This window comes from Delphinapterus leucas, chromosome 7 (genome assembly GCF_059928025.1).
Source record: "Delphinapterus leucas isolate spDelLeu-1000000601 "Yukka" chromosome 7, BTC_Dleu_Yukka2, whole genome shotgun sequence".
Classification (NCBI taxonomy): domain Eukaryota; kingdom Metazoa; phylum Chordata; class Mammalia; order Artiodactyla; family Monodontidae; genus Delphinapterus; species Delphinapterus leucas.
Window position 1 is genome coordinate 56,235,674 of NC_143135.1, and position 13,724 is coordinate 56,249,397.

A 13,724-nucleotide genomic window follows, 5' to 3' on the forward strand; every position below is an offset into this window, starting at 1 on the left:
ATCAGACAGCAAAGGAATGTAACCTAAAATAATCACGTAAGTTAATGAGCAAAAGAAGATTCCGCTTTTGGACAAATCTTCATTAACATAGCTAATGTTGATTGATGCTTTACATTTATGTACTGTTTTTCACATTTCAAAGCACTTTTCCAACAATTCTCTACAAGCTTAAAATTCTCTCTAAGCTTGGGTGACCAGGTACTTTATCATCCAAAGCAGGTCACTTTTGAGGCTCAAAGGAAGCATTCTTAATAATTATGCTGGGTCAGCAGGTGTAAACCAGGACAGTCCCAGGCAAACAGGGATGTATGATCAATCCACCACAAGCCTCCAAAAGAGACTGGGTAACCCAGAGACGTCATCATTCATTCATTTACCCCAAACCTGCCCCTCTCTGTCTATTTAACCTCCATCTATTTAATTGCTCAAATAAAAATCCAGGTCACCCGCAATTCGTCTCCTTTGGTCCCTTGTCTTCCCCCTCCCCCGCCACCCCCCCCCACCGGCCCCGCTCCAAACCATCAGCAAATCCTGATAACTCCATCTACAAGTTATTCCCCACCTGTTCATCTATGTCTTTGTCCTCTGATTTCACCCTAGTCTTAGGCATCATCATTTCTCACCTGGACAGCAGTGAGAGCCTTCTAATCCGTCTCCCCACTTCCACACATGTTCTTTTCGTAATCCATTATCCAAAAGGCAACAAGAGTAATTCTTCAAAAATGTAAATCTGATCATGTTTCTCCCTTGCTCAGAATCTTCTAGCAGCTCTCTACGGTACTGAGAATAAAAAAGCTAAACTCCTTATCTTGGCTCCATGTCTTTGTTCAATAAGTATGTGTTAAGTGAACAAACATACAAGTCAACAAGTATTTGCTGAGTATATTTTATGTACAGTCAGCCCTCTGCATCCGCAGGTTTCACATCTGCTAGTGGATCAAAAATTTGCAGGGGGCGGGGGAGGGAGTTCCAGAAAGTTCCCCCAAACAAAACTTGAATTTGCCCGCACTGACAACTATTTACATAGCATTTACATTGTATTTACAACTATTTACATAACATTTACATTGTATTAGGTATTGTAAGTACTGGAGAGGATTTAAAGTATAGGGGAGGATGTGGTAGGTTATATTGCAAAGAGTACACCATTTTCTATAAGGGATTTGAGCATCCTCAAATTTTGGTACCCACAGTGGGGAGGTGGTCCTGGAACTGACCCCCGCAGATACTGAGGGACAACTGTGCTAGACTCATGCAAGGCGTGTCTTATAGCTTCAGTGTGACCCATGTCACTGTTGGGAAGAAAACTCCCTTCTAATTCCTGATGTTTCTTTCCACGTGAAGGGAGCCCCATCAGTAAGCCTTCTGGCCTGTCTCTGCCCCTTTACTCACAGGGAGTGGAGTGAGTTACACTGGTGGTAAACTGAGGAGGAAGAAACTGGGCATGCTCAGTTGAGCCCCACTCTTCTTCCCCTTGGCAGCTGGCCACATGTTTTTGCTATTCCTCCAGGGGCTGGCTCTTCCTCTGCTCCCATCCAGCACTGCCCGTGACCAGGTGGGTCAGTCTGCCTAATCCTGGATCCAATTATCAAGTCAATTTGGCTCTCATACCAAGCCAAGTGATTCATTATCAGTAATAAACATGATCTTTGGCTGCCATCTGCCACCCTGTTTATTTCTCAGTTTGTTCAGAGCTCGTATGGAAAGAGGGGTGATATTTATTGGGCTCCCCCAAAGACCTCGAACCTCCCACGAGAAACAGGAGAAACCAGTTGCATAAAGCCTGGTGCAGAGCCCCTGGCAACCCAAGGGTATAACAATCTGGGACTTGAGAAATGAAAGCTGTAATAATGCAGTTGCCACTGAGCAATGATCATGCGGGGCTCACAGTGAAAACCCAAGTACAAATTTAGTAGCAGCATTTAGCCCAGAAGAACGTCTTCAGGAATGAATCATGAAGGGAATATTGTCATTTGTGCAAAGAGACAGAGGGTTAGAAGGGAAAAGGTGGCTAGAGATTCTCATTTATGTTTATGAAAACAGATGGCCTTTTTGAAAAACAGAAAGCCCAAACAAAAGCATCATTTATTCCAGGAGCTAAGAGATTGTGCTACTGACATCTCATCAAAAAGCCATCTCTTAGGCTTTTTAACCCCCTGGAGAATTCATAAATAGCACTTCTTAAAATAAAAGCAAAACAGTTTTCAGAAGGATGTAAGTTACATAAGATTATCTTGGTTCCTCCCCCCTCCCACCTCCCTTTGTCCTTTGTCCTTTGCCCAGATGCTACTGAAAACCTTCAAAAACTGTGCTGGGAGTGGCTTGTAAGAAGTGGCAAATGTGAAACCTAGTTCACGAAGCTGTCAGGGGAGAGATTTACTGACTCATACATTCCTGTGTCTGGGATACTTCCACAGCAGGCAAAAGACCAGGTCAGAATTCTGATTTCATTTCCTCACTGTCCTTAATTTCTTTTTCTTCAATCCATCCTTCCCTCAGTTTTCAGACCCTGATTTGAAATAAAAACTCGACATCCCTGCTTATGTCTAGGGCGATGCCAGTCAGATGTCTTGGTGTGCCTGTCCAGAGCCTTCCCGCCCTTCTCCAGCCCGCTTGGTGCCCTGGGAGGCTGTTCTTTAACCTGCATCAAAGGGCTCCCTCTGGCTACCAGCTGGGTTCGGCCAGCGGGAGCCCTGGCAGGAAGTCAAAGTTGGGAAGAGAGTGAGTTTGGGGTATTTATTCTCCTGGCAGGCTGCCTGGGAGGCTGTGGGTTGGCAGTGGCTGTGTTCCTGTGTGGGAGGACACAACTCTTTTGGGGCAGCCTTTTGCTAGAACTACAATACAGCTACAGCTCTCTCCAGGTTCCAGTGCCTGCTCCCTTCCCCTGCCCAGCTGGGCTACGGGTGGTCACAGCTCCCAGCTGTTACTAGCCCCAGGGGGCTTCACCAGCCTCTGTGATTGCCCCCAATCCTGCCACACATTGAGCTATTTGTAATGAGGTGGATAGACCTAGAGTCTGTCAAACAGAGTGAAGTAAGTCAGAAAGAGAAAGACAAATACCGTATGCTAACACATATATATGGAATTTAAGGGAAAAAAATGTCATGAAGAACCTAGGTGTAAGACAGGAATAAAGGCACAGACCTACTAGAGAATGGATATGGGGAGCGGGAAGGGTAAGCTGTGACAAAGCGAGAGAGAGGCATGGACATATATACACTACCAAATGTAAGATAGATAGCTAGTGGGAAGCAGCCCCGCATAGCACAGGGAGATCAGCTCGGTGCTTTGTGACCGCCTGGAGGGGTGGGATAGGGAGGGTGGGAGGGAGGGAGACGCAAGAGGGAAGATATATGGGGACATATGTATATGTGTAACTGATTCACTTTGTCATGAAGCAGAAACTAACACACCATTGTAAAGCAATTACACTCCAATAAAGATAAAAAAAACAAAACAAAACAAAAAAAACAGTCCCTTGCTCACACTCCCCTTAATTATACCTCAAAACAAATGCCACTGTTTCTTGCCAGGACCCCAACTGAAACGCAATAGCTCTATGTCAATATCTCTGTCAGTCTTTATTTGACTCAAAAGCAAGCTCTGTTTCTTGCTTTTCTTCCTCATCAAACTTCTTGAACAAATGCCCCAGAAGGTTTGAGCTCAGAAGGGCTTCCTAGACTGTCCAACCTGCTGTTATCTAGGGCTTGTTTTTGAGAAGTCAGTTTGTCAAAATATAGCAAAAATCAGTAAACATGTTGAATTCCGATAATCCAGAAATTCTAATAGTTCTAAAAAGTATCCCAGGGAATCCCTGGATTTATATAAAGATGTTTTCTAGGGTGATATTAAAAGTATATAATGATATGAGCACTGCTTCACTGAGCAGGACAGACTATATTATTGTATCAGTGCCAACTGGCTGAATATCGGCACCGGGCACTCATCACAATAGTGAGTGCAGGACTGAAAAAAAGTAGGAAACAACCTGAAAGTCTAACAGCAGGAGAAATGTAAATACACTCTGGCATTCTGTAGGATGAAATACTATGCAGCCTTACAAAATGATTCTGTAGATGAATATTTAATGACATAGAAAGTTGTATATTACACACATCGTTAAATTAAAAAAGCACAACATTTAATACAGAGTGTGCTTCCATTTTTAGAAATAAAAAAAAAAAGGTGATGTGTGTGTGTGTGTGTTTACACAACAGAAAGAGCCACAGTGTTTTTTTTCAATGTGGTAAGGTAATCGATATTTTTTCTTTTCTTCCATTTGCTCATCTGTAGTTTCTAAATTTTCAAGAATAAATAAGTATAATTTTTAAATGAGAAAATACGACAACAAATTTTTTTTAAGTCACACACCCAGTTTCAGAGACACGCCTAAAATTTTGGTCAGGAGCCTCTGATTATAAACTATTTGTTGAATGCACTGCCCGTAGGACCAATCATTTAACTGATGGCTTCTGGTCTCACTAGAAGTGCTTGACATTTCAGAACAGTGAGAGGCAGACCCTTAGGCAGTCTTATACACAAACAACTCCAGCTCTGGGCAATGGCCACTGACTCTCTGCCAAGAAAACGACGTGTTCCAAGTCGAGACTGCTGCCTGCGTTCTTGGCATCCAGTTCCCGATGTTCTCTCTCCTGAACACTTCATATATTCCTAGCAGATTGCATATTATTAATACCTATATAGGCCGTCAATCAATACATCTTCTAAGAGAAACTGTCCAAGTCAGTCTTAGGAAGAACCCAATTAAAAAAACGATTTAAAAGACATACTTTCTCAACAGTACTTTTAATTATTTGACACTTAATTATTTACTCCTTCATTTTTACGCTGCCTCCTTCTCCAAAGGACCCAAGGAAGCTAATTAGCCAACATGAAGCTGCATGCATATTCCTGTGTATGTGAAGACAACTTCCTATACATGCATGTAGATGTAGGATTTAGTATACAGGAATATACAGTATATAGTACATATTTAGTAGTAATAATATAGTATTAGTACATGTAAATACAATCACATCCATTTTATTCACCGAAGAGGGGAAGGCATGGGCCGAAGCAAGCTGCTAGCATCTGTCTACCAGGTTAGAGAAAGAAGTGGGAAGTTGCTGGTTCCCTGCTTGAGAAGTTCAGTGTCATTACCTTTCACCTTGACCCGGCTATGGCCTTTGCTCCTAGATTCTCTGCTTGGTTCTCAGCCCTACCTGCTAACCTCCACACCCATGCCAGGCTCATCGTCATCACAGGCAGACATAATCATGCCACCTGCCAGCTCCATGCCCTCAGATGGCCATCTATAGCCTAGAACAGTTGTTTTTAATGAGCTGTTTAAATACTTTTTTCTAGTAGAGGGACTTTTCCTCCTAAAATGAAACTTATATTGGCGCTCAGTAGATAAACAGATACAAGAATTGCTCTAATTAAAGTGAGGGGTTGCAACCCCCTTGGGCTTCCATGGTCTTCTGATCTACCGCACCCACTGACCTACACATAATTACTTTAGTGCTAAGCTCTAGTGGATAGTAGACCATTTTTCTTTTCTTTTCTTTTCCTCCCTCCCCTTTCAAAGCGTCAGCGAGTACCTATAGGTATTGTTCCAGGCTCAGAGCACAAAACCTCAGGGTGTTAGAGTCTAAAGTGGAAGTCAGACAACAAATACATGACATGTTAGGTGACGGTAAATGTTATGAAAAAAATAGAGGGAAATAAGAAGGAAAGAGATTGGTGGAAGCGGTCTGTTTTGTACAGTTAGGTCGGGGAAGGCCTCGCTGAAGGGGTGGCATTGAGCAGACACCTGAAGGAAGCGAGGCAGCAAGCTCTGCAGGTATCTGGGAGGATTAAAGTTCCAGCAAGGGCAAAAGGGGTCTGTGGCAGAAGAGTGCCTGGCGTGTTAGCGGGGCAGCAAGGAGGCTGGTGTCGCTGGGCTGGGAGGAACCAAGGAGAGAGCAAAATGAGCTGGGGGCATCAGGGTGGGATGCTGCTCTCACAGACGTGCAGAGCCCCGTGGGACACTGTAAAGGCTTTGACTTTTCCTCTGAGATGGGGAACCTTTGAAAGGTTTTGAGCAGAAGAACGACAGGAACAGATTGGAGGGGAGCAAAGAGGAAGCAGGAAGCACAGGTAGGAGGCTACTGTGAGAATCCAGCTGAGAAATGACGAGGGTGAGGGTGTGAAGGTGATGGGAAATGGTGCAATTCTTTACATGCTTTTGAAGGTAGAGCTCACAATGTCTGCTGATGTATTAGATTTGGAAAAAGAGAGAGAAAAAGAAGAGACAATAAAACTCTCAGGAAATTAGCCTGAGCAAAGCAAGGAGTGGAGCTGCTGTGGGAAGAACAGGTTGGTGATGGGAGAAAACCAGGGAATGGGCTTGGGCGTGTTAGGTTTGAGAAGAGCTACTGCCTGCTTGGGTGGATATACGCATTAGGAGCTCAGGACAGAGGTCCAAGCTGGAGATATAAATCTGACAGTCGTCTACATTTAAATCCATTTAAACTATAAGACTGGATGAGGTCTCCAAGGAAGTGTAGAGTGGAATGAGAAAAGGTCTGTGGACTGGGCCCTGGGGCCTCCCAGCATTTAGAGGTTTGAGACTCAGAGGAAACACTAAAAGAGGCAGAAAAAGTAGTGGGTAGTGAGGTGAGACAGACCAGGAGAGCATGGAGTTCCTGAGCACAGGTGAAGGACGTACTCAGGAAGGAGTGTTACCATCCATGTAAATTGGTCCAGTCATGTGAGGACTGGGCAGTGACCACAGGGTTTAGCAACATGGAGATCCCTGGAGACCTTGAACAGGAGTGATGTTGGATGGGAGGTGGGGGGAACATCTGACTGGAGCTCCTCAAGGGCAGACACCACCTGTCATTCATTGCTGTATCCTCCATGACCCTCCCCTCCGCAACTCAGCATCCAGCACAGTGCCTGGCACACAGTGGGCAATAATATCTAGTGATGGATGAGCCATTTCCTCCATGAAGTCACTAATCTTTTATATGTCCCTGTTCGTGGACCCTAATAATTTTCACAGAAAAGACCTACTCCTTTCCTATGTGTATGTATCTGGACCAGATGAAGGGATTAGAAGAAGGTAAGAAAGAAAATCAAATAGAAGACTATCTCTTCTTTGCAAAGGCTCAGCTAGGGCTGCCCTTGTTTACACAAGACTCCATATCATGCCTACATAATTAGGTTGGTAAAAGGAAGTCAGTGTCTTTGCTCACTTATGTCTGGGAAAATGTTTAATTTTAACAACAACAACGATGATGATTAGCATAAAGTATACTTCGTACATTTTAGAAGGGCCTATCACATGCACCACCTCGCTTTTCCTCGTTACCAATTACCTCACAACATTTGCAAGTGCTGCTGGCTTAGGTAGTCCCCTAAGGAAAAGTTGGATATAACTAGCAGGGCAAGTTGCCTTAGATCAGAGGTCTACAAACTGTGGCCAACACCTGTTTTTGTAAATAAAGTTTTATTGGAACGCAGCCTTGCCTGTATGTTAGCATATTGCCTCCAGCTGTTTTTGTGCTACCCAGCAGAGCTGAGTAGTTGCATGAGAGACTGTGCGAAGCTGAAAACCTTTACTACCTAGCCATTTACAGAAAAAGCTGGCCAACACCTGTCTTAGACAAGCTAAATCAGAGGTCCCTAAAACAGGGTGCTCAAGACAACCCATTGGGACTTGGGAAGAAAATATCCCAACATCTCTCTCTCTCTTCTTAATTTTAAGAAAAGGAACATTTAAGTTTCTTAATGCTTAGTACATGGATTGAGAGTGAATCATGGATCTAATTTATAAATAAAGATGAAAGTGCTGAGAATGGACAGTCAAAAACCATCTACTATTGGGGCAGATGCTGAAAACATTTGAGGATGCAGCAGGTGATACAAGAGAGGGCCTGGCATAGAGTAGGTACTCAGAATGATTTGGAATAATATTACTTAACATTTACCGAATCACTAGCCTGTTTCAAGAGCAGTGCCAAAGGCTTCATATGCATTAGCTCATTTAATTCACACAACCCTCTGATGAGTTCAGAATTATAACCCTGTCCCATTTCACAGGTAAAGAAACTGAGGCTTAGAGAGATTCAGTGTTTCCCACGTTGGCAAACAATGAGAAAATAGTAGCTTTGGGAGTTGAATCAGGACCTCTGACACCTAAGGCTAAGGTCTGAGCCTGTGGATTGCCATGCAGATTCAACGGTGCCATCTTGTGTAAATATATTTAGGTACAGGCTGATCATTAACCAAGGAGACATGCAAAGGGAACACACTGATTTTGCTTTTCAAGCTTCATTACCATGGTTTGAAAAATGCATTTGACAAAAAAAGTGGGGAGGGGGGTGGATCACCCCCTCGGACAGAACTTCCCTCGGACAGAACTTCCCCTGTATTCATGACCGTACCCTACAGTTCGGACATGCCTGAGTGTGGAGCTACCATAATAGGAATGTGACCATAGGGGAGATAATCAAAGCCTGGAATCAGACATGGGTTTCCTCACAGGAACCTCATGGCACATAAAAACTATTTATCTTAAAGACTGAAGAAGCATCGTGGTGCAGTGTCTAGAGCACTAGCGAAGCAATCAGGCAGAACTGGATTTTGCTTGATATGAACCAGCAGCGTTGCCTTGGTTAGGTCCTTTAATTTCTCTAAGCATCAGGTTTCTCATTTGTTAAGTGAAAATAATAATGCGTGCTTCATAAGTTTGCAGGCCTGTAGGAGCACTTAATAAATAGTAGTCATGGTGGTTAGTCATGGCTATGCTTCATTTTGTTTTTGTTTTCAGTAATTTGTATTGTCCTAATATTTTTGTAACAATGCGGTTAAAAATAAATAGGACTAATAGAAAATCTGAATACGCTTATATCTATTAAAGAAATTGAATGGATACTTAATAAGTTTCCAAAACAGAAAGCACCAGACCCAGATGAGGTCACTGGTAAATTCTACCAAACATTTAAGGAAGAAATTATGCCAATTCTCTACAACCTCTTCCAGAAGACAGAAGCAGAAAGAATACTTCCTAATTCATTCTATGAGGCCAGAATTACCCTAATGCCCAAACCATACAAAGACATTACAAGAAAACTAGAGTTCAATGTTTCTTATGAACACAGGTGTAAAAATATCCAACAAAATATTAGTAAATTGAATCTAACAATGTATAAAAAGATTTATAAACCACAACTAAATGGGATTTATCCAAGGTATGCAAGGCTGGAAATCATTCAAAACCAGTGAAGGTAATCCATCACATCAATAGGCTGAAGAAGAAAAATCACATGATCATATTAATACATGCTGAAAAACATTTGACAAAATCCAACAGCTATTCAGGATAAAAACTCTCAGCAAACTAGAAATAGAGGGGGACTTTCTTAACTTGATAAAGAACACCTACAAAAACCCAACAACTAACATCACACTTAATGGTGAGAAAGGTGAACCTTTTCTGTTAAGATCAGGAACAAGATGAGGATGTCCTCTCTCATCATATTGGAAGTCCTAGCTAATGCAATAAAATAAGAAAAGGAAATAAAAAGTATGCAGATTGGGAATACAGAAATAAAACTGTCTTTGTTTGCAGATGACATGACTGTCTTTGTAGAAAATCCAAAAGAATTCACACCAAAAAACTCCTGAAACTAATCATCAATTACATCAAGATTTTAAGACACAAGGTTAATATAAAAAGTCAATCATTTTCCTATATACTGCAATGAACAGGTGAAAATTGAAATTAAAAACAATTACCTTTTACATTCACACATCTGAAAATGAAACACTTAGGTATAAATCTAACAAAATATGAACAAGATCTATATGAGGAAAACTACAAAACTCTGATCAAAGATATTAAAGAAGAACTAAATAGGCTGGAACTCACCAAAAAGGATATCCCACATCCAAAAACAAAGCAGAAGCCACAATGAGACGTGAGGAGGGGCACAATCACAACAAAATCAAATCCCATAAATGCTGGGTGGGTGACTCACAAACTGGAGAACACTTATACCACAGAAGTCCACCCACTGGACTGAAGGTTCTGAGCCCCATGTCAGGCTTCCCAACCTGGGGGACTGGCAACGGGAGGAGGAATTCCTAGAGAATCCTAGCGGGATTTGATTACAGGACTTTGACAGGACTGGGGGAAACAGAGACTCCACTCTTGGAGGGCACACACAAAGTAGTGTGCGCATCGGGACCCAGGGGAAGGAGCAGTGACCCCATAGGAGACTGAACCAGACCTACCTGCTAGTGTTGGAGGGTCTCCTGCAGAGGCGGGGGGTGGCTGTGGCTCACCGTGGGGACAAGGACACTGGCAGCAGAAGTTCTGGGAAGTACTCCTTGGCATGAGTCCTCCCAGAGTCTGCCATTAGCCCCACCAAGGAGCCCCAGTAGGCTCCACCATTGGGTCACCTCAGGGCACACAACCAAGAGGGAGGGAACCCAGCCCCACCCATCAGCAGACAAGCAGATTAAAGTTTTACTGAGCTCTGCCCACCACAGCAACAGCCAGCTCTACCCACCACCAGTCCCTCCCATCAGGAAACTTGCACAAGCCTCTTAGATAGCCTCATCCACCAGAGGGCACACAGCAGAAGCAAGAAGAACTACAATCCTGTAGCCTGTGGAACAAAAACCACATGCACAGAAAGACAGACAAGATGAAAAGGCAGAGGGCTATGAGCCAGATAATGGAACAAGATAAAACCCCAGAAAAACAACTAAATGAAGTGGAGATAGGTGACCTTCCAGAACAAGAATTCAGAATAATGACAGTGAAGATGACCAAGGACCTCGGAGAAAGAATGCAGGCAAAGATCGAGAAGATGTAAGAAATGTTTAACAAAGACATAGAAGAATTAAGGAACAAACAAACAGAGATGAACAATACAATAGCTGAAATAAAAAATACACTAGAAGGAATCAGTAGCAGAATAACTGAGGCAGAAAAATGGATAAGTGACCTGGAAGACAGAATGGTGGAATTCACTGCTGCGGAACAGAATAAAGAAAAAAGAATGAAAAGAAATGAAGACAGCCTAAGAGACCTCTGGGACAACATTAAATGCAACAACATTCACATTATAGGGGTCCAGAAGGAGAAGAGAGAGAGAAAGGACCTGAGAAAATATTTAAAGAGATTATAGTCGAAAACTTCCCTAACATGGGAAAGGTAGCCACCCAAGTCCAGGAAGCGCAGAGAGCCCCATACAGGATAAACTGAAGGAGAAACACACTGAGACACATGGTAATCAAACTGGCAAAAATTAAAGACAAAGAAAAATTATTGAAAGCAGCAAGGGAAAAAGGACAAATAACATACAAGGGAACTCCCATAAGGTTAACAGCTGATTTCCCAGCAGAAACTCTAAAAGCCAAATGGGAGTGGCATGACATATTTAAAATGATGAAAGGGAAGAACCTACAACCAAAATTACTCTACCCGGCAGGAACCTCATTCAGATTCAATGGAGAAATCAAAAGCTTTACAGACAAGCAAAAGCTAAGAGAATTCAGCACCACGAAACCAGCTCTACAACAAATGCTAAAGGAACTTCTCTAAGTGGGAAACACAAGAGAAGAAAAGGACCTACAAAAACAAACCCCAAACAATTAAGAAAATGGGCATAGGAACATATATATCAATAATTACCTTAAACGCGAATGGATTAAATGCTCCAACAAAAAGACACAGGCTTGCTGAATGGATACAAAAACAAGACCCATATATATGCTGTCTACAAGAGACCCACTTCACACCTAGGAACACATACAGACTGAAAGTGAGGGGATGGAAAAAGATATTCCATGCAAATGGAAATCAAAAGAAAGCTGGAGTAAATATACTCATATCAGATAAAACAGACTTTAAGATAAACAATGTTACAAGAGACAATGATCAAGTGATCAATCCAAGAAGAACATATAACAATTATAAATATATATGCACCCAACATAGGAGCACCTCAGTACATAAGGCAACTGTTAACAGCTATAAAAGAGGAAACAGTAACACAATAATACTGGGGAACTTTAACACCTCACTTACACCAACGACAGATCATCCAGACAGAAAACTAATAAGGAAACACAAGCTTTAAATAACGCAATAGACCAGATAAATTTAATTGATATTTATAGGACATTCCACCCCAAAACAGCACATTACACTTTCTTCTCAAGTGCGTATGGAACATTCTCCAGGATAGATCACAAGTTGGGTCACAAATCAAGCCTCAGTAAATTTAAGAAAACTGAAATCATATCAAGCATCTTTTCTGACCACAACACTATGAGAATAGAAATCAATTACAGGGGAAAAAAAATGTAAAAAACACGGAGTCTAAACTATACGTTACTAAATAACAAGAAATCACTGAAGAAATCGAAGAGGAAATCAAAAAATACCTAGAGACAAATGAAAATGAAAACACGACAATACAAAACCTATGGGATGCAGCAAAAGCAGTTCTAAGAGGGAAGTTTATAGCAATACAATCCTACCTCAAGAAACAACAAGCATCTCAAAAAAACCATCTAACCTTACACCTAAAAGAACCAGAGAAAGAAGAACAAACAAAACACAAAGTTAGTAGAAGGAAAGAAACCATAAAGATCAGAGCAAAAGTAAATGAAATAGAAACAAAGAAAACAATAGCAAAGATCAATAAAACTAAATCGGGTTCTTTGAGAAGATAAACAAAATTGATTAACCATTAGCCAGACTCATCAAGAAAAAGAGGGAGAGGACTCAAAACAATAAAATTAGAAATGAAAAAGGAGAAGTTACAACAGACACCGCAGAAATACAAAGCATCCTAAGAGCAACTCTATGCCGATAAAATGGACAACGTGGAAGAAATGGACAAATTCTTAGAAAGGTATAAACTTCCAAGACTGAACCAGGAAGAAATAGGAAATATGAAGAGGCCAATCACAGGTAATGAAATTGAAACTGTGATTAAAAATCTTCCAACAAACAAAAGTCCAGGACCAGATGGCTTCACAGGTGAATTCTATCAAACATTTGGAGAAGAGCTAACACCCATCCTTCTCAAACTCCTCCAAAAAATTGCAGAGAAAGGAACACTCCCAAACTCATTTTATGAGGCCACCATCACCCTGATACCAAAAGCAGACAAAGATACTACACAAAAAGAAAATTACAGACCAATATCACTGATGAATATAGATGCAAAAATCCTCAACAAAATACTAGCAAACAGAATCCAACAACACATTAAAAGCATCATACACCATGATCAAGTGGGATTTATCCCAAGGATGCAAGGATTCTACAATATACGCAAATCAATCAATGTGATACACCATATTAATAAATTGAAGAATAAAAACCATATGATCATCTCAATAGATGCAGAAAAAGCTTTTGACAAAATTCAACACCGATTTATGATAAAAACTCTCCAGAAAGTGGGCATAGAGGAAACCAACCTCAACATAAGAAAGGTCATATACAACAAACCCACAGAAAACATCATTCTCAATGGTGAAAAACTGAAAGAATTTCCTCTAAGATGAGGAACAAGACAAGGATGTCCACTTTCACTACTATTATTCAACATAGTTTTGGAAGTCCTAGCCACGGCAATCAGAGAAGAAAAAGAAATAAAAGGAATACAAATTGGAAAAGAAGAAGTAAAAGTGTCACTGTTTGCAGATGACAT